Genomic DNA, 17,592 nt, shown 5'->3' on the forward strand with positions numbered 1-17,592 from the left:
TTCACACAATGTGAAATTCCTGACAAATTCAGGTTCCAAATATATAAAGATGCGCCAGCCGGGAATCGAACCCAGATCACAAGAATGGGAATCTTGTATGATACCACTACACTACTGGTGCTCTCTATGTGAGAATTATTGAGCATCTCAGGACTCTTCATTGGAGAGAAACTTCACACAACGTGAAACTTGTGACAAATTCAGCATCTAAATATATAAAGATGCACCAGCCGGGAATCGAACCCGGATCACAAGAATGGGAATCTTGTATGATACCACTACACTACTGGTGCTCTATATGTGAGAATTATTAAGCATCTCAGGACTCTTCATTGGAGAGAAACTTCACACAACATGAAATTCCTGACAAATTCAGGTTCCAACTATATAAAGATGCACCAGCCGGGAATCGAACCCAGATCACAAGAATGGGAATCTTGTATGATACCACTACACTACTGGTGCTCTGTACGTGAGAATTACTAAGCAGCTCAGGACTCTTCATTGGAGAGAAACTTCACACAATGTGAAATTCCTGACAAATTCAGGTTCCAAATATATAAAGATGCGCCAGCCGGGAATCGAACCCAGATCACAAGAATGGGAATCTTGTATGATACCACTACACTACTGGTGCTCTGTATATGAGAATTATTAAGCATCTCAGGACTCTTCATTGGAGAGAAACTTCACACAACATGAAATTCCTGACAAATTCAGGTTCCAAATATATAAAGATGCGCCAGCCGGGAATCGAACCCAGATCACAAGAATGGGAATCTTGTATGATACCACTACACTACTCGTGCTCTGTAAATGAGAATTATTAAGCATCTCAGGACTCTTCATTGGAGAGAAACTTCACACAACATGAAATTCCTGACAAATTCAGGTTCCAACTATATAAAGATGCACCAGCCGGGAATCGAACCCAGATCACAAGAATGGGAATCTTGTATGATACCACTACACTACTGGTGCTCTCTATGTGAGAATTATTAAGCATCTCAGGACTCTTCATTGGAGAGAAACTTCACACAACGTGAAACTTGTGACAAATTCAGCATCTAAATATATAAAGATGCACCAGCCGGGAATCGAACCCGGATCACAAGAATGGGAATCTTGTATGATACCACTACACTACTGGTGCTCCATATGTGAGAATTATTAAGCATCTCAGGACTCTTCATTGGAGAGAAACTTCACACAACATGAAATTCCTGACAAATTCAGGTTCCAACTATATAAAGATGCACCAGCCGGGAATCGAACCCAGATCACAAGAATGGGAATCTTGTATGATACCACTACACTACTGGTGCTCTGTATATGAGAATTATTAAGCATCTCAGGACTCTTCATTGGAGAGAAACTTCACACAACGAGATATTTGTGACAAATTCAGGATCCAAATATATAAAGATGCGCCAGCCGGGAATCGAACCCAGATCACAAGAATGGGAATCTTGTATGATACCACTACACTACTGGTGCTCTGTACGTGAGAATTACTAAGCAGCTCAGGACTCTTCATTGGAGAGAAACTTCACACAACATGAAATTCCTGACAAATTCAGGTTCCAAATATATAAAGATGCGCCAGCCGGGAATCGAACCCAGATCACAAGAATGGGAATCTTGTATGATACCACTACACTACTGGTGCTCTGTATATGAGAATTATTAAGCATCTCAGGACTCTTCATTGGAGAGAAACTTCACACAACATGAAATTCCTGACAAATTCAGGTTCCAACTATATAAAGATGCACCAGCCGGGAATCGAACCCAGATCACAAGAATGGGAATCTTGTATGATACCACTACACTACTGGTGCTCTCTATGTGAGAATTATTAAGCATCTCAGGACTCTTCATTGGAGAGAAACTTCACACAACGTGAAACTTGTGACAAATTCAGCATCTAAATATATAAAGATGCACCAGCCGGGAATCGAACCCAGATCACAAGAATGGGAATATTGTATGATACCACTACACTACTGGTGCTCTGTACGTGACAATTATTCAGTAGCTCAGGACTTTTCATTGGAGAGAAACTTCACACATCGTGAAACTTGTGACAAATTCAGCATCTAAATATATACAGATGCACCAGCCGGGAATCGAACCCGGATCACAAGAATGGGAATCTTGTATGATACCACTACACTACTGGTGCTCTGTATGTGAGAATTACCAAGCAGCTCAGGACTCTTCATTGGAGAGAAACTTCACACAACATGAAATTCCTGACAAATTCAGGTTCCAACTACATAAAGATGCACCAGCCGGGAATCGAACCCAGATCACAAGAATGGGAATCTTGTATGATACCACTACACTACTGGTGCTCTGTATGTGAGAATTATTAAGCATCTCAGGACTCTTCATTGGAGAGAAACTTCACACAACGTGAAACTTGTGACAAATTCAGCATCTAAATATATAAAGATGCACCAGCCTGGAATCGAACCCAGATCACAAGAATGGGAATATTGTATGATACCACTACACTACTGGTGCTCTGTACGTGACAATTATTAAGCATCTCAGGACTCTTCATTGGAGAGAAACTTCACACAACGTGAAACTTCTGACAAATTCAGGATCCAAATATATAATGATGCACCAGCCAGGAATCGAACCCAGATCACAAGAATGGGAATCGTGTATGATACCACTACACTACTGGTGCTCTGTATGTGGAAATTATTCAGTAGCTCAGGACTTTTCATTGGAGAGAAACTTCACACATCGTGAAACTTGTGACAAATTCAGCATCTAAATATATACAGATGCACCAGCCGGGAATCGAACCCGGATCACAAGAATGGGAATCTTGTATGATACCACTACACTACTGGTGCTCTGTATGTGAGAATTACCAAGCAGCTCAGGACTCTTCATTGGAGAGAAACTTCACACAAGGCGAAATTCCTGACAAATTCAGCATCTAAATATATGAAGATGCACCAGCCGGGAATCGAACCCGGATCACAAGAATGGGAATCTTGTATGATACCACTACACTACTGGTGCTCTGTACGTGAGAATTAGTAAGCAGCTCAGGACTCTTCATTGGAGAGAAACTTCACACAACCTGAAACTTGTGACAAAGTCAGCATCTAAATATATAAAGATGCACCAGCCGGGAATTGAACCCAGATCACAAGAATGGGAATCTTGTATGATACCACTACACTACTGGTGCTCTGTATGTGAGAATTATTAAGCATCTCAGGACTCTTCATTGGAGAGAAACTTCACACAAGGTGAAACTTGTGACAAATTCAGGTTCCAAATATATAAAGATGCGCCAGCCGGGAATCGAACCCAGATCACAAGAATGGGAATCTTGTATGATACCACTACACTACTGGTGCTCTGTATGTGAGAATTATTAAGCATCTCAGGACTCTTCATTGGAGAGAAACTTCACACAACTTAAACTTGTGACAAATTCAGCATGTAAATATATAAAGATGCACCAGCCGGGAATCGAACCCGGATCACAAGAATGGGAATCTTGTATGATACCACTACACTACTGGTGCTCTGTATGTGAGAATTATTAAGCATCTCAGGACTCTTCATTGGAGAGAAACTTCACACAACGAGATATTTGTGACAAATTCAGGATCCAAATATATAAAGATGCACCAGCCGGGAATCGAACCCAGATCACAAGAATGGGAATCCTGTATGATACCACTACACTACTGGTGCTCTGTACGTGAGAATTACTAAGCAGCTCAGGACTCTTCATTGGAGAGAAACTTCACACAATGTGAAATTCCTGACAAATTCAGGTTCCAAATATATAAAGATGCGCCAGCCGGGAATCGAACCCAGATCACAAGAATGGGAATCTTGTATGATACCACTACACTACTGGTGCTCTGTATATGAGAATTATTAAGCATCTCAGGACTCTTCATTGGAGATAAACTTCACACAACATGAAATTCCTGACAAATTCAGGTTCCAACTATATAAAGATGCACCAGCCGGGAATTGAACCCAGATCACAAGAATGGGAATCTTGTATGATACCACTACACTACTGGTGCTCTGTATGTGAGAATTATTAAGCATCTCAGGACTCTTCATTGGAGAGAAACTTCACACAACGTGAAACTTGTGACAAATTCAGCATCTAAATATATAAAGATGCACCAGCCGGGAATCGAACCCGGATCACAAGAATGGGAATCTTGTATGATACCACTACACTACTGGTGCTCTGTATATGAGAATTATTAAGCATCTCAGGACTCTTCATTGGAGAGAAACTTCACACGACATGAAATTCCTGACAAATTCAGGTTCCAACTATATAAAGATGCACCAGCCGGGAATCGAACCCAGATCACAAGAATGGGAATCTTGTATGATACCACTACACTACTGGTGCTCTGTATGTGAGAATTATTAAGCATCTCAGGACTCTTCATTGGAGAGAAACTTCACACAACGAGATATTTGTGACAAATTCAGGATCCAAATATATAAAGATGCACCAGCCGGGAATCGAACCCAGATCACAAGAATGGGAATCTTGTATGATACCACTACACTACTGGTGCTCTGTATGTGAGAATTATTAAGCATCTCAGGACTCTTCATTGGAGAGAAACTTCACACAACGTGAAACTTGTGACAAATTCAGCATCTAAATATATAAAGATGCACCAGCCGGGAATCGAACCCGGATCACAAGAATGGGAATCTTGTATGATACCACTACACTACTGGTGCTCTGTATATGAGAATTATTAAGCATCTCAGGACTCTTCATTGGAGAGAAACTTCACACGACATGAAATTCCTGACAAATTCAGGTTCCAACTATATAAAGATGCACCAGCCGGGAATCGAACCCAGATCACAAGAATGGGAATCTTGTATGATACCACTACACTACTGGTGCTCTGTATGTGAGAATTATTAAGCATCTCAGGACTCTTCATTGGAGAGAAACTTCACACAACATGAAATTCCTGACAAATTCAGGTTCCAAATATATAAAGATGCGCCAGCCGGGAATCGAACCCAGATCACAAGAATGGGAATCTTGTATGATACCACTACACTACTTGTGCTCTGTATGTGAGAATTATTAAGCATCTCAGGACTCTTCATTGGAGAGAAACTTCACACAACATGAAATTCCTGACAAATTCCGGTTCCAACTATATAAAGATGCACCAGCCGGGAATCGAACCCAGATCACAAGAATGGGAATCTTGTATGATACCACTACACTACTGGTGCTCTGTATGTGAGAATTATTAAGCATCTCAGGACTCTTCTTTGGAGAGAAACTTCACACAAGGTGAAACTTGTGACAAATTCAGGTTCCAAATATATAAAGATGCGCCAGCCGGGAATCGAACCCAGATCACAAGAATGGGAATCTTGTATGATACCACTACACTACTGGTGCTCTGTATATGAGAATTATTAAGCATCTCAGGACTCTTCATTGGAGAGAAACTTCACACAACATGAAATTCCTGACAAATTCCGGTTCCAACTATATAAAGATGCACCAGCCGGGAATCGAACCCAGATCACAAGAATGGGAATCTTGTATGATACCACTACACTACTGGTGCTCTGTATGTGAGAATTATTAAGCATCTCAGGACTCTTCTTTGGAGAGAAACTTCACACAAGGTGAAACTTGTGACAAATTCCGGTTCCAACTATATAAAGATGCACCAGCCGGGAATCGAACCCAGATCACAAGAATGGGAATCTTGTATGATACCACTACACTACTGGTGCTCTGTATGTGAGAATTATTAAGCATCTCAGGACTCTTCATTGGAGAGAAACTTCACACAACGAGATATTTGTGACAAATTCAGGATCCAAATATATAAAGATGCACCAGCCGGGAATCGAACCCAGATCACAAGAATGGGAATCTTGTATGATACCACTACACTACTGGTGCTCTGTACGTGAGAATTACTAAGCAGCTCAGGACACTTCATTGGAGAGAAACTTCACACAATGTGAAATTCCTGACAAATTCAGGTTCCAAATATATAAAGATGCGCCAGCCGGGAATCGAACCCAGATCACAAGAATGGGAATCTTGTATGATACCACTACACTACTGGTGCTCTCTATGTGAGAATTATTGAGCATCTCAGGACTCTTCATTGGAGAGAAACTTCACACAACGTGAAACTTGTGACAAATTCAGCATCTAAATATATAAAGATGCACCAGCCGGGAATCGAACCCGGATCACAAGAATGGGAATCTTGTATGATACCACTACACTACTGGTGCTCTATATGTGAGAATTATTAAGCATCTCAGGACTCTTCATTGGAGAGAAACTTCACACAACATGAAATTCCTGACAAATTCAGGTTCCAACTATATAAAGATGCACCAGCCGGGAATCGAACCCAGATCACAAGAATGGGAATCTTGTATGATACCACTACACTACTGGTGCTCTGTATATGAGAATTATTAAGCATCTCAGGACTCTTCATTGGAGAGAAACTTCACACAACATGAAATTCCTGACAAATTCAGGTTCCAAATATATAAAGATGCGCCAGCCGGGAATCGAACCCAGATCACAAGAATGGGAATCTTGTATGATACCACTACACTACTCGTGCTCTGTATATGAGAATTATTAAGCATCTCAGGACTCTTCATTGGAGAGAAACTTCACACAACATGAAATTCCTGACAAATTCAGGTTCCAACTATATAAAGATGCACCAGCCGGGAATCGAACCCAGATCACAAGAATGGGAATCTTGTATGATACCACTACACTACTGGTGCTCTCTATGTGAGAATTATTAAGCATCTCAGGACTCTTCATTGGAGAGAAACTTCACACAACGTGAAACTTGTGACAAATTCAGCATCTAAATATATAAAGATGCACCAGCCGGGAATCGAACCCTGATCACAAGAATGGGAATCTTGTATGATACCACTACACTACTGGTGCTCCATATGTGAGAATTATTAAGCATCTCAGGACTCTTCATTGGAGAGAAACTTCACACAACATGAAATTCCTGACAAATTCAGGTTCCAACTATATAAAGATGCACCAGCCGGGAATCGAACCCAGATCACAAGAATGGGAATCTTGTATGATACCACTACACTACTGGTGCTCTGTATATGAGAATTATTAAGCATCTCAGGACTCTTCATTGGAGAGAAACTTCACACAACGAGATATTTGTGACAAATTCAGGATCCAAATATATAAAGATGCACCAGCCGGGAATCGAACCCAGATCACAAGAATGGGAATCTTGTATGATACCACTACACTACTGGTGCTCTGTATGTGAGAATTATTAAGCATCTCAGGACTCTTCATTGGAGAGAAACTTCACACAACGAGATATTTGTGACAAATTCAGGATCCAAATATATAAATATGCACCAGCCGGGAATCGAACCCAGATCACAAGAATGGGAATCTTGTATGATACCACTACACTACTGGTGCTCTGTACGTGAGAATTACTAAGCAGCTCAGGACTCTTCATTGGAGAGAAACTTCACACAATGTGAAATTCCTGACAAATTCAGGTTCCAAATATATAAAGATGCGCCAGCCGGGAATCGAACCCAGATCACAAGAATGGGAATCTTGTATGATACCACTACACTACTGGTGCTCTGTATATGAGAATTATTAAGCATCTCAGGACTCTTCATTGGAGAGAAACTTCACACAACATGAAATTCCTGACAAATTCAGGTTCCAAATATATAAAGATGCGCCAGCCGGGAATCGAACCCAGATCACAAGAATGGGAATCTTGTATGATACCACTACACTACTGGTGCTCTGTATATGAGAATTATTAAGCATCTCAGGACTCTTCATTGGAGAGAAACTTCACACAACATGAAATTCCTGACAAATTCAGGTTCCAACTATATAAAGATGCACCAGCCGGGAATCGAACCCAGATCACAAGAATGGGAATCTTGTATGATACCACTACACTACTGGTGCTCTGTACGTGAGAATTACTAAGCAGCTCAGGACTCTTCATTGGAGAGAAACTTCACACAATGTGAAATTCCTGACAAATTCAGGTTCCAAATATATAAAGATGCGCCAGCCGGGAATCGAACCCAGATCACAAGAATGGGAATCTTGTATGATACCACTACACTACTGGTGCTCTGTATATGAGAATTATTAAGCATCTCAGGACTCTTCATTGGAGAGAAACTTCACACAACATGAAATTCCTGACAAATTCAGGTTCCAACTATATAAAGATGCACCAGCCGGGAATTGAACCCAGATCACAAGAATGGGAATATTGTATGATACCACTACACTACTGGTGCTCTGTACGTGAGAATTATTAAGCATCTCAGGACTCTTCATTGGAGAGAAACTTCACACAACGTGAAACTTGTGAAAAATTCAGGATCCAAATATATAAAGATGCGCCAGCCGGGAATCGAACCCAGATCACAAGAATGGGAATTTTGTATGATACAACTACACTACTGGTGCTCTGTATATGAGAATTATTAAGCATCTCAGGACTCTTCATTGGAGAGAAACTTCACACAACATGAAATTCCTGACAAATCCAGGTTCCAACTATATAAAGATGCACCAGCCGGGAATTGAATCCAGATCACAAGAATGGGAATCTTGTATGATACCACTACACTACTGGTGCTCTGTATGTGAGAATTATCAAGCATCTCAGGACTCTTCATTGGAGAGAAACTTCACACAACATGAAATTCCTGACAAATTCCGGTTCCAACTATATAAAGATGCACCAGCCAGGAATCGAACCCAGATCACAAGAATGGGAATCTTGTATGATACCACTACACTACTGGTGCTCTGTACGTGAGAATTATTAAGCATCTCAGGACTCTACATTGGAGAGAAACTTCACACAACGAGAAATTTGTGACAAATTCAGGATCCAAATATATAAAGATGCGCCAGCCAGGAATCGAACCCAGATCACAAGAATGGGAATCTTGTATGATACCACTACACTACTGGTGCTCTGTATGTGAGAATTATTAAGCATCTCAGGACTCTTCATTGGAGAGAAACTTCACACAAGGTGAAACTTGTGACAAATTCAGCATCAAAATATATAAAGATGCACCAGCCGGGAATCGAACCCAGATCACAAGAATGGGAATCTTGTATGATACCACTACACTACTGGTGCTCTGTAAGTGAGAATTACTAAGCATCTCAGGACTCTTCATTGGAGAGAAACTTCACACAAGGTGAAATTCCTGACAAATTCAGGATCCAAATATATAAAGATGCACCAGCTGGGAATCGAACCCAGATCACAAGAATGGGAATCTTGTATGATACCACTACACTACTGGTGCTCTGTACGTGAGAATTACTAAGCAGCTCAGGACACTTCATTGGAGAGAAACTTCACACAATGTGAAATTCCTGACAAATTCAGGTTCCAAATATATAAAGATGCGCCAGCCGGGAATCGAACCCAGATCACAAGAATGGGAATCTTGTATGATACCACTACACTACTGGTGCTCTGTATATGAGAATTATTAAGCATCTCAGGACTCTTCATTGGAGAGAAACTTCACACAACATGAAATTCCTGACAAATTCAGGTTCCAAATATATAAAGATGCGCCAGCCGGGAATCGAACCCAGATCACAAGAATGGGAATCTTGTATGATACCACTACACTACTTGTGCTCTGTATGTGAGAATTATTAAGCATCTCAGGACTCTTCATTGGAGAGAAACTTCACACAACATGAAATTCCTGACAAATTCCGGTTCCAACTATATAAAGATGCACCAGCCGGGAATCGAACCCAGATCACAAGAATGGGAATCTTGTATGATACCACTACACTACTGGTGCTCTGTATGTGAGAATTATTAAGCATCTCAGGACTCTTCTTTGGAGAGAAACTTCACACAAGGTGAAACTTGTGACAAATTCCGGTTCCAACTATATAAAGATGCACCAGCCGGGAATCGAACCCAGATCACAAGAATGGGAATCTTGTATGATACCACTACACTACTGGTGCTCTGTATGTGAGAATTATTAAGCATCTCAGGACTCTTCATTGGAGAGAAACTTCACACAACGAGATATTTGTGACAAATTCAGGATCCAAATATATAAAGATGCACCAGCCGGGAATCTAACCCAGATCACAAGAATGGGAATCTTGTATGATACCACTACACTACTGGTGCTCTGTACGTGAGAATTACTAAGCAGCTCAGGACTCTTCATTGGAGAGAAACTTCACACAATGTGAAATTCCTGACAAATTCAGGTTCCAAATATATAAAGATGCGCCAGCCGGGAATCGAACCCAGATCACAAGAATGGGAATCTTGTATGATACCACTACACTACTGGTGCTCTGTATATGAGAATTATTAAGCATCTCAGGACTCTTCATTGGAGAGAAACTTCACACAACATGAAATTCCTGACAAATTCAGGTTCCAACTATATAAAGACGCACCAGCCGGGAATTGAACCCAGATCACAAGAATGGGAATCTTGTATGATACCACTACACTACTGGTGCTCTGTATGTGAGAATTATTAAGCATCTCAGGACTCTTCATTGGAGAGAAACTTCACACAAGGTGAAACTTGTGACTAATTCAGGTTCCAAATATATAAAGATGCGCCAGCCGGGAATCGAACCCAGATCACAAGAATGGGAATCTTGTATGATACCACTACACTACTGGTGCTCTGTATGTGAGAATTATTAAGCATCTCAGGACTCTTCATTGGAGAGAAACTTCACACAACTTAAACTTGTGACAAATTCAGCATGTAAATATATAAAGATGCACCAGCCGGGAATCGAACCCGGATCACAAGAATGGGAATCTTGTATGATACCACTACACTACTGGTGCTCTGTATGTGAGAATTATTAAGCATCTCAGGACTCTTCATTGGAGAGAAACTTCACACAACGAGATATTTGTGACAAATTCAGGATCCAAATATATAAAGATGCACCAGCCGGGAATCTAACCCAGATCACAAGAATGGGAATCCTGTATGATACCACTACACTACTGGTGCTCTGTACGTGAGAATTACTAAGCAGCTCAGGACTCTTCATTGGAGAGAAACTTCACACAATGTGAAATTCCTGACAAATTCAGGTTCCAAATATATAAAGATGCGCCAGCCGGGAATCGAACCCAGATCACAAGAATGGGAATCTTGTATGATACCACTACACTACTGGTGCTCTGTATGTGAGAATTATTAAGCATCTCAGGACTCTTCATTGGAGAGAAACTTCACACAACGTGAAACTTGTGACAAATTCAGCATCTAAATATATAAAGATGCACCAGCCGGGAATCGAACCCGGATCACAAGAATGGGAATCTTGTATGATACCACTACACTACTGGTGCTCTGTATATGAGAATTATTAAGCATCTCAGGACTCTTCATTGGAGAGAAACTTCACACGACATGAAATTCCTGACAAATTCAGGTTCCAACTATATAAAGATGCACCAGCCGGGAATCGAACCCAGATCACAAGAATGGGAATCTTGTATGATACCACTACACTACTGGTGCTCTGTATGTGAGAATTATTAAGCATCTCAGGACTCTTCATTGGAGAGAAACTTCACACAACGAGATATTTGTGACAAATTCAGGATCCAAATATATAAAGATGCACCAGCCGGGAATCGAACCCAGATCACAAGAATGGGAATCTTGTATGATACCACTACACTACTGGTGCTCTGTATGTGAGAATTATTAAGCATCTCAGGACTCTTCATTGGAGAGAAACTTCACACAACGTGAAACTTGTGACAAATTCAGCATCTAAATATATAAAGATGCACCAGCCGGGAATCGAACCCGGATCACAAGAATGGGAATCTTGTATGATACCACTACACTACTGGTGCTCTGTATATGAGAATTATTAAGCATCTCAGGACTCTTCATTGGAGAGAAACTTCACACGACATGAAATTCCTGACAAATTCAGGTTCCAACTATATAAAGATGCACCAGCCGGGAATCGAACCCAGATCACAAGAATGGGAATCTTGTATGATACCACTACACTACTGGTGCTCTGTATGTGAGAATTATTAAGCATCTCAGGACTCTTCATTGGAGAGAAACTTCACACAACATGAAATTCCTGACAAATTCAGGTTCCAAATATATAAAGATGCGCCAGCCGGGAATCGAACCCAGATCACAAGAATGGGAATCTTGTATGATACCACTACACTACTTGTGCTCTGTATGTGAGAATTATTAAGCATCTCAGGACTCTTCATTGGAGAGAAACTTCACACAACATGAAATTCCTGACAAATTCCGGTTCCAACTATATAAAGATGCACCAGCCGGGAATCGAACCCAGATCACAAGAATGGGAATCTTGTATGATACCACTACACTACTGGTGCTCTGTATGTGAGAATTATTAAGCATCTCAGGACTCTTCTTTGGAGAGAAACTTCACACAAGGTGAAACTTGTGACAAATTCAGGTTCCAAATATATAAAGATGCACCAGCCGGGAATCGAACCCAGATCACAAGAATGGGAATCTTGTATGATACCACTACACTACTGGTGCTCTGTATATGAGAATTATTAAGCATCTCAGGACTCTTCATTGGAGAGAAACTTCACACAACATGAAATTCCTGACAAATTCCGGTTCCAACTATATAAAGATGCACCAGCCGGGAATCGAACCCAGATCACAAGAATGGGAATCTTGTATGATACCACTACACTACTGGTGCTCTGTATGTGAGAATTATTAAGCATCTCAGGACTCTTCTTTGGAGAGAAACTTCACACAAGGTGAAACTTGTGACAAATTCCGGTTCCAACTATATAAAGATGCACCAGCCGGGAATCGAACCCAGATCACAAGAATGGGAATCTTGTATGATACCACTACACTACTGGTGCTCTGTATGTGAGAATTATTAAGCATCTCAGGACTCTTCATTGGAGAGAAACTTCACACAACGAGATATTTGTGACAAATTCAGGATCCAAATATATAAAGATGCACCAGCCGGGAATCGAACCCAGATCACAAGAATGGGAATCTTGTATGATACCACTACACTACTGGTGCTCTGTACGTGAGAATTACTAAGCAGCTCAGGACACTTCATTGGAGAGAAACTTCACACAATGTGAAATTCCTGACAAATTCAGGTTCCAAATATATAAAGATGCGCCAGCCGGGAATCGAACCCAGATCACAAGAATGGGAATCTTGTATGATACCACTACACTACTGGTGCTCTCTATGTGAGAATTATTGAGCATCTCAGGACTCTTCATTGGAGAGAAACTTCACACAACGTGAAACTTGTGACAAATTCAGCATCTAAATATATAAAGATGCACCAGCCGGGAATCGAACCCGGATCACAAGAATGGGAATCTTGTATGATACCACTACACTACTGGTGCTCTATATGTGAGAATTATTAAGCATCTCAGGACTCTTCATTGGAGAGAAACTTCACACAACATGAAATTCCTGACAAATTCAGGTTCCAACTATATAAAGATGCACCAGCCGGGAATCGAACCCAGATCACAAGAATGGGAATCTTGTATGATACCACTACACTACTGGTGCTCTGTACGTGAGAATTACTAAGCAGCTCAGGACTCTTCATTGGAGAGAAACTTCACACAATGTGAAATTCCTGACAAATTCAGGTTCCAAATATATAAAGATGCGCCAGCCGGGAATCGAACCCAGATCACAAGAATGGGAATCTTGTATGATACCACTACACTACTGGTGCTCTGTATATGAGAATTATTAAGCATCTCAGGACTCTTCATTGGAGAGAAACTTCACACAACATGAAATTCCTGACAAATTCAGGTTCCAAATATATAAAGATGCGCCAGCCGGGAATCGAACCCAGATCACAAGAATGGGAATCTTGTATGATACCACTACACTACTCGTGCTCTGTAAATGAGAATTATTAAGCATCTCAGGACTCTTCATTGGAGAGAAACTTCACACAACATGAAATTCCTGACAAATTCAGGTTCCAACTATATAAAGATGCACCAGCCGGGAATCGAACCCAGATCACAAGAATGGGAATCTTGTATGATACCACTACACTACTGGTGCTCTCTATGTGAGAATTATTAAGCATCTCAGGACTCTTCATTGGAGAGAAACTTCACACAACGTGAAACTTGTGACAAATTCAGCATCTAAATATATAAAGATGCACCAGCCGGGAATCGAACCCGGATCACAAGAATGGGAATCTTGTATGATACCACTACACTACTGGTGCTCCATATGTGAGAATTATTAAGCATCTCAGGACTCTTCATTGGAGAGAAACTTCACACAACATGAAATTCCTGACAAATTCAGGTTCCAACTATATAAAGATGCACCAGCCGGGAATCGAACCCAGATCACAAGAATGGGAATCTTGTATGATACCACTACACTACTGGTGCTCTGTATATGAGAATTATTAAGCATCTCAGGACTCTTCATTGGAGAGAAACTTCACACAACGAGATATTTGTGACAAATTCAGGATCCAAATATATAAAGATGCGCCAGCCGGGAATCGAACCCAGATCACAAGAATGGGAATCTTGTATGATACCACTACACTACTGGTGCTCTGTACGTGAGAATTACTAAGCAGCTCAGGACTCTTCATTGGAGAGAAACTTCACACAACATGAAATTCCTGACAAATTCAGGTTCCAAATATATAAAGATGCGCCAGCCGGGAATCGAACCCAGATCACAAGAATGGGAATCTTGTATGATACCACTACACTACTCGTGCTCTGTATATGAGAATTATTAAGCATCTCAGGACTCTTCATTGGAGAGAAACTTCACACAACATGAAATTCCTGACAAATTCAGGTTCCAACTATATAAAGATGCACCAGCCGGGAATCGAACCCAGATCACAAGAATGGGAATCTTGTATGATACCACTACACTACTGGTGCTCTCTATGTGAGAATTATTAAGCATCTCAGGACTCTTCATTGGAGAGAAACTTCACACAACGTGAAACTTGTGACAAATTCAGCATCTAAATATATAAAGATGCACCAGCCGGGAATCGAACCCGGATCACAAGAATGGGAATCTTGTATGATACCACTACACTACTGGTGCTCCATATGTGAGAATTATTAAGCATCTCAGGACTCTTCATTGGAGAGAAACTTCACACAACATGAAATTCCTGACAAATTCAGGTTCCAACTATATAAAGATGCACCAGCCGGGAATCGAACCCAGATCACAAGAATGGGAATCTTGTATTATACCACTACACTACTGGTGCTCTGTATATGAGAATTATTAAGCATCTCAGGACTCTTCATTGGAGAGAAACTTCACACAACGAGATATTTGTGACAAATTCAGGATCCAAATATATAAAGATGCACCAGCCGGGAATCGAACCCAGATCACAAGAATGGGAATCTTGTATGATACCACTACACTACTGGTGCTCTGTATGTGAGAATTATTAAGCATCTCAGGACTCTTCATTGGAGAGAAACTTCACACAACGAGATATTTGTGACAAATTCAGGATCCAAATATATAAAGATGCGCCAGCCGGGAATCGAACCCAGATCACAAGAATGGGAATCTTGTATGATACCACTACACTACTGGTGCTCTGTATATGAGAATTATTAAGCATCTCAGGACTCTTCATTGGAGAGAAACTTCACACAACATGAAATTCCTGACAAATTCAGGTTCCAAATATATAAAGATGCGCCAGCCGGGAATCGAACCCAGATCACAAGAATGGGAATCTTGTATGATACCACTACACTACTGGTGCTCTGTATATGAGAATTATTAAGCATCTCAGGACTCTTCATTGGAGAGAAACTTCACACAACATGAAATTCCTGACAAATTCAGGTTCCAACTATATAAAGATGCACCAGCCGGGAATCGAACCCAGATCACAAGAATGGGAATCTTGTATGATACCACTACACTACTGGTGCTCTCTATGTGAGAATTATTAAGCATCTCAGGACTCTTCATTGGAGAGAAACTTCACACAATGTGAAATTCCTGACAAATTCAGGTTCCAAATATATAAAGATGCGCCAGCCGGGAATCGAACCCAGATCACAAGAATGGGAATCTTGTATGATACCACTACACTACTGGTGCTCTGTATATGAGAATTATTAAGCATCTCAGGACTCTTCATTGGAGAGAAACTTCACACAACATGAAATTCCTGACAAATTCAGGTTCCAACTATATAAAGATGCACCAGCCGGGAATTGAACCCAGATCACAAGAATGGGAATATTGTATGATACCACTACACTACTGGTGCTCTGTACGTGAGAATTATTAAGCATCTCAGGACTCTTCATTGGAGAGAAACTTCACACAACGTGAAACTTGTGAAAAATTCAGGATCCAAATATATAAAGATGCGCCAGCCGGGAATCGAACCCAGATCACAAGAATGGGAATTTTGTATGATACCACTACACTACTGGTGCTCTGTATATGAGAATTATTAAGCATCTCAGGACTCTTCATTGGAGAGAAACTTCACACAACATGAAATTCCTGACAAATCCAGGTTCCAACTATATAAAGATGCACCAGCCGGGAATTGAATCCAGATCACAAGAATGGGAATCTTGTATGATACCACTACACTACTGGTGCTCTGTATGTGAGAATTATCAAGCATCTCAGGACTCTTCATTGGAGAGAAACTTCACACAACATGAAATTCCTGACAAATTCCGGTTCCAACTATATAAAGATGCACCAGCCAGGAATCGAACCCAGATCACAAGAATGGGAATCTTGTATGATACCACTACACTACTGGTGCTCTGTACGTGAGAATTATTAAGCATCTCAGGACTCTACATTGGAGAGAAACTTCACACAACGAGAAATTTGTGACAAATTCAGGATCCAAATATATAAAGATGCGCCAGCCAGGAATCGAACCCAGATCACAAGAATGGGAATCTTGTATGATACCACTACACTACTGGTGCTCTGTATGTGAGAATTATTAAGCATCTCAGGACTCTTCATTGGAGAGAAACTTCACACAAGGTGAAACTTGTGACAAATTCAGCATCAAAATATATAAAGATGCACCAGCCGGGAATCGAACCCAGATCACAAGAATGGGAATCTTGTATGATACCACTACACTACTGGTGCTCTGTAAGTGAGAATTACTAAGCATCTCAGGACTCTTCATTGGAGAGAAACTTCACACAAGGTGAAATTCCTGACAAATTCAGGATCCAAATATATAAAGATGCACCAGCTGGGAATCGAACCCAGATCACAGAAACTTCACACAACGTGAAACTTGTGACAAATTCAGGATCCAAATATATAAAGATGCACCAGCCGGGAATCGAACCCGGATCACAAGAATGGGAATCTTGTATGATACCACTACACTACTGGTGCTCTGTATGTGAGAGT

The 17,592-nt window shown here is 40.8% G+C and overlaps 59 non-coding genes across 59 annotated transcripts; all 59 read right to left on the reverse strand.

Moving 5' to 3' along the window:
* Positions 1-222: 222 nt before the first annotated feature.
* On the reverse strand, positions 223-293 carry trnag-ccc (transfer RNA glycine (anticodon CCC)). Its single transcript has one exon. It is a non-coding gene; the product is annotated as a tRNA-Gly (tRNA).
* A 101-nt stretch (positions 294-394) lies between these two features.
* On the reverse strand, positions 395-465 carry trnag-ccc (transfer RNA glycine (anticodon CCC)). The gene has a single exon. It is a non-coding gene; the product is annotated as a tRNA-Gly (tRNA).
* A 445-nt stretch (positions 466-910) lies between these two features.
* On the reverse strand, positions 911-981 carry trnag-ccc (transfer RNA glycine (anticodon CCC)). The gene has a single exon. It is a non-coding gene; the product is annotated as a tRNA-Gly (tRNA).
* A 101-nt stretch (positions 982-1,082) lies between these two features.
* On the reverse strand, positions 1,083-1,153 carry trnag-ccc (transfer RNA glycine (anticodon CCC)). The gene has a single exon. It is a non-coding gene; the product is annotated as a tRNA-Gly (tRNA).
* A 101-nt stretch (positions 1,154-1,254) lies between these two features.
* trnag-ccc (transfer RNA glycine (anticodon CCC)) lies at positions 1,255-1,325 on the reverse strand. The gene has a single exon. It is a non-coding gene; the product is annotated as a tRNA-Gly (tRNA).
* A 445-nt stretch (positions 1,326-1,770) lies between these two features.
* Positions 1,771-1,841, reverse strand: trnag-ccc (transfer RNA glycine (anticodon CCC)). Its single transcript has one exon. It is a non-coding gene; the product is annotated as a tRNA-Gly (tRNA).
* Positions 1,842-2,114: 273 nt separating this feature from the next.
* On the reverse strand, positions 2,115-2,185 carry trnag-ccc (transfer RNA glycine (anticodon CCC)). The gene has a single exon. It is a non-coding gene; the product is annotated as a tRNA-Gly (tRNA).
* A 101-nt stretch (positions 2,186-2,286) lies between these two features.
* On the reverse strand, positions 2,287-2,357 carry trnag-ccc (transfer RNA glycine (anticodon CCC)). The gene has a single exon. It is a non-coding gene; the product is annotated as a tRNA-Gly (tRNA).
* Positions 2,358-2,802: 445 nt separating this feature from the next.
* Positions 2,803-2,873, reverse strand: trnag-ccc (transfer RNA glycine (anticodon CCC)). Its single transcript has one exon. It is a non-coding gene; the product is annotated as a tRNA-Gly (tRNA).
* A 101-nt stretch (positions 2,874-2,974) lies between these two features.
* trnag-ccc (transfer RNA glycine (anticodon CCC)) lies at positions 2,975-3,045 on the reverse strand. The gene has a single exon. It is a non-coding gene; the product is annotated as a tRNA-Gly (tRNA).
* A 101-nt stretch (positions 3,046-3,146) lies between these two features.
* On the reverse strand, positions 3,147-3,217 carry trnag-ccc (transfer RNA glycine (anticodon CCC)). Its single transcript has one exon. It is a non-coding gene; the product is annotated as a tRNA-Gly (tRNA).
* Positions 3,218-3,489: 272 nt separating this feature from the next.
* trnag-ccc (transfer RNA glycine (anticodon CCC)) lies at positions 3,490-3,560 on the reverse strand. The gene has a single exon. It is a non-coding gene; the product is annotated as a tRNA-Gly (tRNA).
* A 101-nt stretch (positions 3,561-3,661) lies between these two features.
* Positions 3,662-3,732, reverse strand: trnag-ccc (transfer RNA glycine (anticodon CCC)). The gene has a single exon. It is a non-coding gene; the product is annotated as a tRNA-Gly (tRNA).
* A 273-nt stretch (positions 3,733-4,005) lies between these two features.
* Positions 4,006-4,076, reverse strand: trnag-ccc (transfer RNA glycine (anticodon CCC)). The gene has a single exon. It is a non-coding gene; the product is annotated as a tRNA-Gly (tRNA).
* Positions 4,077-4,177: 101 nt separating this feature from the next.
* On the reverse strand, positions 4,178-4,248 carry trnag-ccc (transfer RNA glycine (anticodon CCC)). Its single transcript has one exon. It is a non-coding gene; the product is annotated as a tRNA-Gly (tRNA).
* Positions 4,249-4,349: 101 nt separating this feature from the next.
* Positions 4,350-4,420, reverse strand: trnag-ccc (transfer RNA glycine (anticodon CCC)). The gene has a single exon. It is a non-coding gene; the product is annotated as a tRNA-Gly (tRNA).
* A 101-nt stretch (positions 4,421-4,521) lies between these two features.
* trnag-ccc (transfer RNA glycine (anticodon CCC)) lies at positions 4,522-4,592 on the reverse strand. The gene has a single exon. It is a non-coding gene; the product is annotated as a tRNA-Gly (tRNA).
* Positions 4,593-4,693: 101 nt separating this feature from the next.
* On the reverse strand, positions 4,694-4,764 carry trnag-ccc (transfer RNA glycine (anticodon CCC)). The gene has a single exon. It is a non-coding gene; the product is annotated as a tRNA-Gly (tRNA).
* Positions 4,765-4,865: 101 nt separating this feature from the next.
* trnag-ccc (transfer RNA glycine (anticodon CCC)) lies at positions 4,866-4,936 on the reverse strand. Its single transcript has one exon. It is a non-coding gene; the product is annotated as a tRNA-Gly (tRNA).
* A 273-nt stretch (positions 4,937-5,209) lies between these two features.
* trnag-ccc (transfer RNA glycine (anticodon CCC)) lies at positions 5,210-5,280 on the reverse strand. The gene has a single exon. It is a non-coding gene; the product is annotated as a tRNA-Gly (tRNA).
* A 273-nt stretch (positions 5,281-5,553) lies between these two features.
* trnag-ccc (transfer RNA glycine (anticodon CCC)) lies at positions 5,554-5,624 on the reverse strand. The gene has a single exon. It is a non-coding gene; the product is annotated as a tRNA-Gly (tRNA).
* A 101-nt stretch (positions 5,625-5,725) lies between these two features.
* trnag-ccc (transfer RNA glycine (anticodon CCC)) lies at positions 5,726-5,796 on the reverse strand. Its single transcript has one exon. It is a non-coding gene; the product is annotated as a tRNA-Gly (tRNA).
* A 101-nt stretch (positions 5,797-5,897) lies between these two features.
* Positions 5,898-5,968, reverse strand: trnag-ccc (transfer RNA glycine (anticodon CCC)). The gene has a single exon. It is a non-coding gene; the product is annotated as a tRNA-Gly (tRNA).
* A 273-nt stretch (positions 5,969-6,241) lies between these two features.
* Positions 6,242-6,312, reverse strand: trnag-ccc (transfer RNA glycine (anticodon CCC)). The gene has a single exon. It is a non-coding gene; the product is annotated as a tRNA-Gly (tRNA).
* Positions 6,313-6,413: 101 nt separating this feature from the next.
* Positions 6,414-6,484, reverse strand: trnag-ccc (transfer RNA glycine (anticodon CCC)). Its single transcript has one exon. It is a non-coding gene; the product is annotated as a tRNA-Gly (tRNA).
* A 273-nt stretch (positions 6,485-6,757) lies between these two features.
* On the reverse strand, positions 6,758-6,828 carry trnag-ccc (transfer RNA glycine (anticodon CCC)). The gene has a single exon. It is a non-coding gene; the product is annotated as a tRNA-Gly (tRNA).
* A 101-nt stretch (positions 6,829-6,929) lies between these two features.
* Positions 6,930-7,000, reverse strand: trnag-ccc (transfer RNA glycine (anticodon CCC)). The gene has a single exon. It is a non-coding gene; the product is annotated as a tRNA-Gly (tRNA).
* A 101-nt stretch (positions 7,001-7,101) lies between these two features.
* On the reverse strand, positions 7,102-7,172 carry trnag-ccc (transfer RNA glycine (anticodon CCC)). The gene has a single exon. It is a non-coding gene; the product is annotated as a tRNA-Gly (tRNA).
* A 101-nt stretch (positions 7,173-7,273) lies between these two features.
* Positions 7,274-7,344, reverse strand: trnag-ccc (transfer RNA glycine (anticodon CCC)). The gene has a single exon. It is a non-coding gene; the product is annotated as a tRNA-Gly (tRNA).
* Positions 7,345-7,445: 101 nt separating this feature from the next.
* trnag-ccc (transfer RNA glycine (anticodon CCC)) lies at positions 7,446-7,516 on the reverse strand. Its single transcript has one exon. It is a non-coding gene; the product is annotated as a tRNA-Gly (tRNA).
* A 445-nt stretch (positions 7,517-7,961) lies between these two features.
* trnag-ccc (transfer RNA glycine (anticodon CCC)) lies at positions 7,962-8,032 on the reverse strand. Its single transcript has one exon. It is a non-coding gene; the product is annotated as a tRNA-Gly (tRNA).
* A 1,133-nt stretch (positions 8,033-9,165) lies between these two features.
* trnag-ccc (transfer RNA glycine (anticodon CCC)) lies at positions 9,166-9,236 on the reverse strand. Its single transcript has one exon. It is a non-coding gene; the product is annotated as a tRNA-Gly (tRNA).
* A 101-nt stretch (positions 9,237-9,337) lies between these two features.
* On the reverse strand, positions 9,338-9,408 carry trnag-ccc (transfer RNA glycine (anticodon CCC)). Its single transcript has one exon. It is a non-coding gene; the product is annotated as a tRNA-Gly (tRNA).
* Positions 9,409-9,853: 445 nt separating this feature from the next.
* Positions 9,854-9,924, reverse strand: trnag-ccc (transfer RNA glycine (anticodon CCC)). Its single transcript has one exon. It is a non-coding gene; the product is annotated as a tRNA-Gly (tRNA).
* A 101-nt stretch (positions 9,925-10,025) lies between these two features.
* Positions 10,026-10,096, reverse strand: trnag-ccc (transfer RNA glycine (anticodon CCC)). Its single transcript has one exon. It is a non-coding gene; the product is annotated as a tRNA-Gly (tRNA).
* A 101-nt stretch (positions 10,097-10,197) lies between these two features.
* On the reverse strand, positions 10,198-10,268 carry trnag-ccc (transfer RNA glycine (anticodon CCC)). The gene has a single exon. It is a non-coding gene; the product is annotated as a tRNA-Gly (tRNA).
* Positions 10,269-10,541: 273 nt separating this feature from the next.
* trnag-ccc (transfer RNA glycine (anticodon CCC)) lies at positions 10,542-10,612 on the reverse strand. The gene has a single exon. It is a non-coding gene; the product is annotated as a tRNA-Gly (tRNA).
* A 272-nt stretch (positions 10,613-10,884) lies between these two features.
* trnag-ccc (transfer RNA glycine (anticodon CCC)) lies at positions 10,885-10,955 on the reverse strand. Its single transcript has one exon. It is a non-coding gene; the product is annotated as a tRNA-Gly (tRNA).
* Positions 10,956-11,400: 445 nt separating this feature from the next.
* trnag-ccc (transfer RNA glycine (anticodon CCC)) lies at positions 11,401-11,471 on the reverse strand. The gene has a single exon. It is a non-coding gene; the product is annotated as a tRNA-Gly (tRNA).
* A 101-nt stretch (positions 11,472-11,572) lies between these two features.
* Positions 11,573-11,643, reverse strand: trnag-ccc (transfer RNA glycine (anticodon CCC)). Its single transcript has one exon. It is a non-coding gene; the product is annotated as a tRNA-Gly (tRNA).
* Positions 11,644-11,744: 101 nt separating this feature from the next.
* On the reverse strand, positions 11,745-11,815 carry trnag-ccc (transfer RNA glycine (anticodon CCC)). Its single transcript has one exon. It is a non-coding gene; the product is annotated as a tRNA-Gly (tRNA).
* A 101-nt stretch (positions 11,816-11,916) lies between these two features.
* trnag-ccc (transfer RNA glycine (anticodon CCC)) lies at positions 11,917-11,987 on the reverse strand. Its single transcript has one exon. It is a non-coding gene; the product is annotated as a tRNA-Gly (tRNA).
* A 101-nt stretch (positions 11,988-12,088) lies between these two features.
* Positions 12,089-12,159, reverse strand: trnag-ccc (transfer RNA glycine (anticodon CCC)). Its single transcript has one exon. It is a non-coding gene; the product is annotated as a tRNA-Gly (tRNA).
* A 273-nt stretch (positions 12,160-12,432) lies between these two features.
* Positions 12,433-12,503, reverse strand: trnag-ccc (transfer RNA glycine (anticodon CCC)). Its single transcript has one exon. It is a non-coding gene; the product is annotated as a tRNA-Gly (tRNA).
* Positions 12,504-12,604: 101 nt separating this feature from the next.
* On the reverse strand, positions 12,605-12,675 carry trnag-ccc (transfer RNA glycine (anticodon CCC)). Its single transcript has one exon. It is a non-coding gene; the product is annotated as a tRNA-Gly (tRNA).
* A 101-nt stretch (positions 12,676-12,776) lies between these two features.
* On the reverse strand, positions 12,777-12,847 carry trnag-ccc (transfer RNA glycine (anticodon CCC)). Its single transcript has one exon. It is a non-coding gene; the product is annotated as a tRNA-Gly (tRNA).
* Positions 12,848-12,948: 101 nt separating this feature from the next.
* On the reverse strand, positions 12,949-13,019 carry trnag-ccc (transfer RNA glycine (anticodon CCC)). Its single transcript has one exon. It is a non-coding gene; the product is annotated as a tRNA-Gly (tRNA).
* Positions 13,020-13,120: 101 nt separating this feature from the next.
* trnag-ccc (transfer RNA glycine (anticodon CCC)) lies at positions 13,121-13,191 on the reverse strand. The gene has a single exon. It is a non-coding gene; the product is annotated as a tRNA-Gly (tRNA).
* A 273-nt stretch (positions 13,192-13,464) lies between these two features.
* Positions 13,465-13,535, reverse strand: trnag-ccc (transfer RNA glycine (anticodon CCC)). Its single transcript has one exon. It is a non-coding gene; the product is annotated as a tRNA-Gly (tRNA).
* A 101-nt stretch (positions 13,536-13,636) lies between these two features.
* On the reverse strand, positions 13,637-13,707 carry trnag-ccc (transfer RNA glycine (anticodon CCC)). The gene has a single exon. It is a non-coding gene; the product is annotated as a tRNA-Gly (tRNA).
* A 445-nt stretch (positions 13,708-14,152) lies between these two features.
* trnag-ccc (transfer RNA glycine (anticodon CCC)) lies at positions 14,153-14,223 on the reverse strand. Its single transcript has one exon. It is a non-coding gene; the product is annotated as a tRNA-Gly (tRNA).
* A 101-nt stretch (positions 14,224-14,324) lies between these two features.
* On the reverse strand, positions 14,325-14,395 carry trnag-ccc (transfer RNA glycine (anticodon CCC)). Its single transcript has one exon. It is a non-coding gene; the product is annotated as a tRNA-Gly (tRNA).
* Positions 14,396-14,496: 101 nt separating this feature from the next.
* On the reverse strand, positions 14,497-14,567 carry trnag-ccc (transfer RNA glycine (anticodon CCC)). The gene has a single exon. It is a non-coding gene; the product is annotated as a tRNA-Gly (tRNA).
* A 445-nt stretch (positions 14,568-15,012) lies between these two features.
* trnag-ccc (transfer RNA glycine (anticodon CCC)) lies at positions 15,013-15,083 on the reverse strand. The gene has a single exon. It is a non-coding gene; the product is annotated as a tRNA-Gly (tRNA).
* Positions 15,084-15,184: 101 nt separating this feature from the next.
* On the reverse strand, positions 15,185-15,255 carry trnag-ccc (transfer RNA glycine (anticodon CCC)). The gene has a single exon. It is a non-coding gene; the product is annotated as a tRNA-Gly (tRNA).
* Positions 15,256-15,528: 273 nt separating this feature from the next.
* trnag-ccc (transfer RNA glycine (anticodon CCC)) lies at positions 15,529-15,599 on the reverse strand. The gene has a single exon. It is a non-coding gene; the product is annotated as a tRNA-Gly (tRNA).
* A 445-nt stretch (positions 15,600-16,044) lies between these two features.
* Positions 16,045-16,115, reverse strand: trnag-ccc (transfer RNA glycine (anticodon CCC)). The gene has a single exon. It is a non-coding gene; the product is annotated as a tRNA-Gly (tRNA).
* Positions 16,116-17,248: 1,133 nt separating this feature from the next.
* trnag-ccc (transfer RNA glycine (anticodon CCC)) lies at positions 17,249-17,319 on the reverse strand. Its single transcript has one exon. It is a non-coding gene; the product is annotated as a tRNA-Gly (tRNA).
* Positions 17,320-17,506: 187 nt separating this feature from the next.
* trnag-ccc (transfer RNA glycine (anticodon CCC)) lies at positions 17,507-17,577 on the reverse strand. The gene has a single exon. It is a non-coding gene; the product is annotated as a tRNA-Gly (tRNA).
* Positions 17,578-17,592: the final 15 nt, after the last annotated feature.

This window comes from Osmerus mordax, chromosome 14 (assembly GCF_038355195.1).
Source record: "Osmerus mordax isolate fOsmMor3 chromosome 14, fOsmMor3.pri, whole genome shotgun sequence".
NCBI lineage: Eukaryota > Metazoa > Chordata > Actinopteri > Osmeriformes > Osmeridae > Osmerus > Osmerus mordax.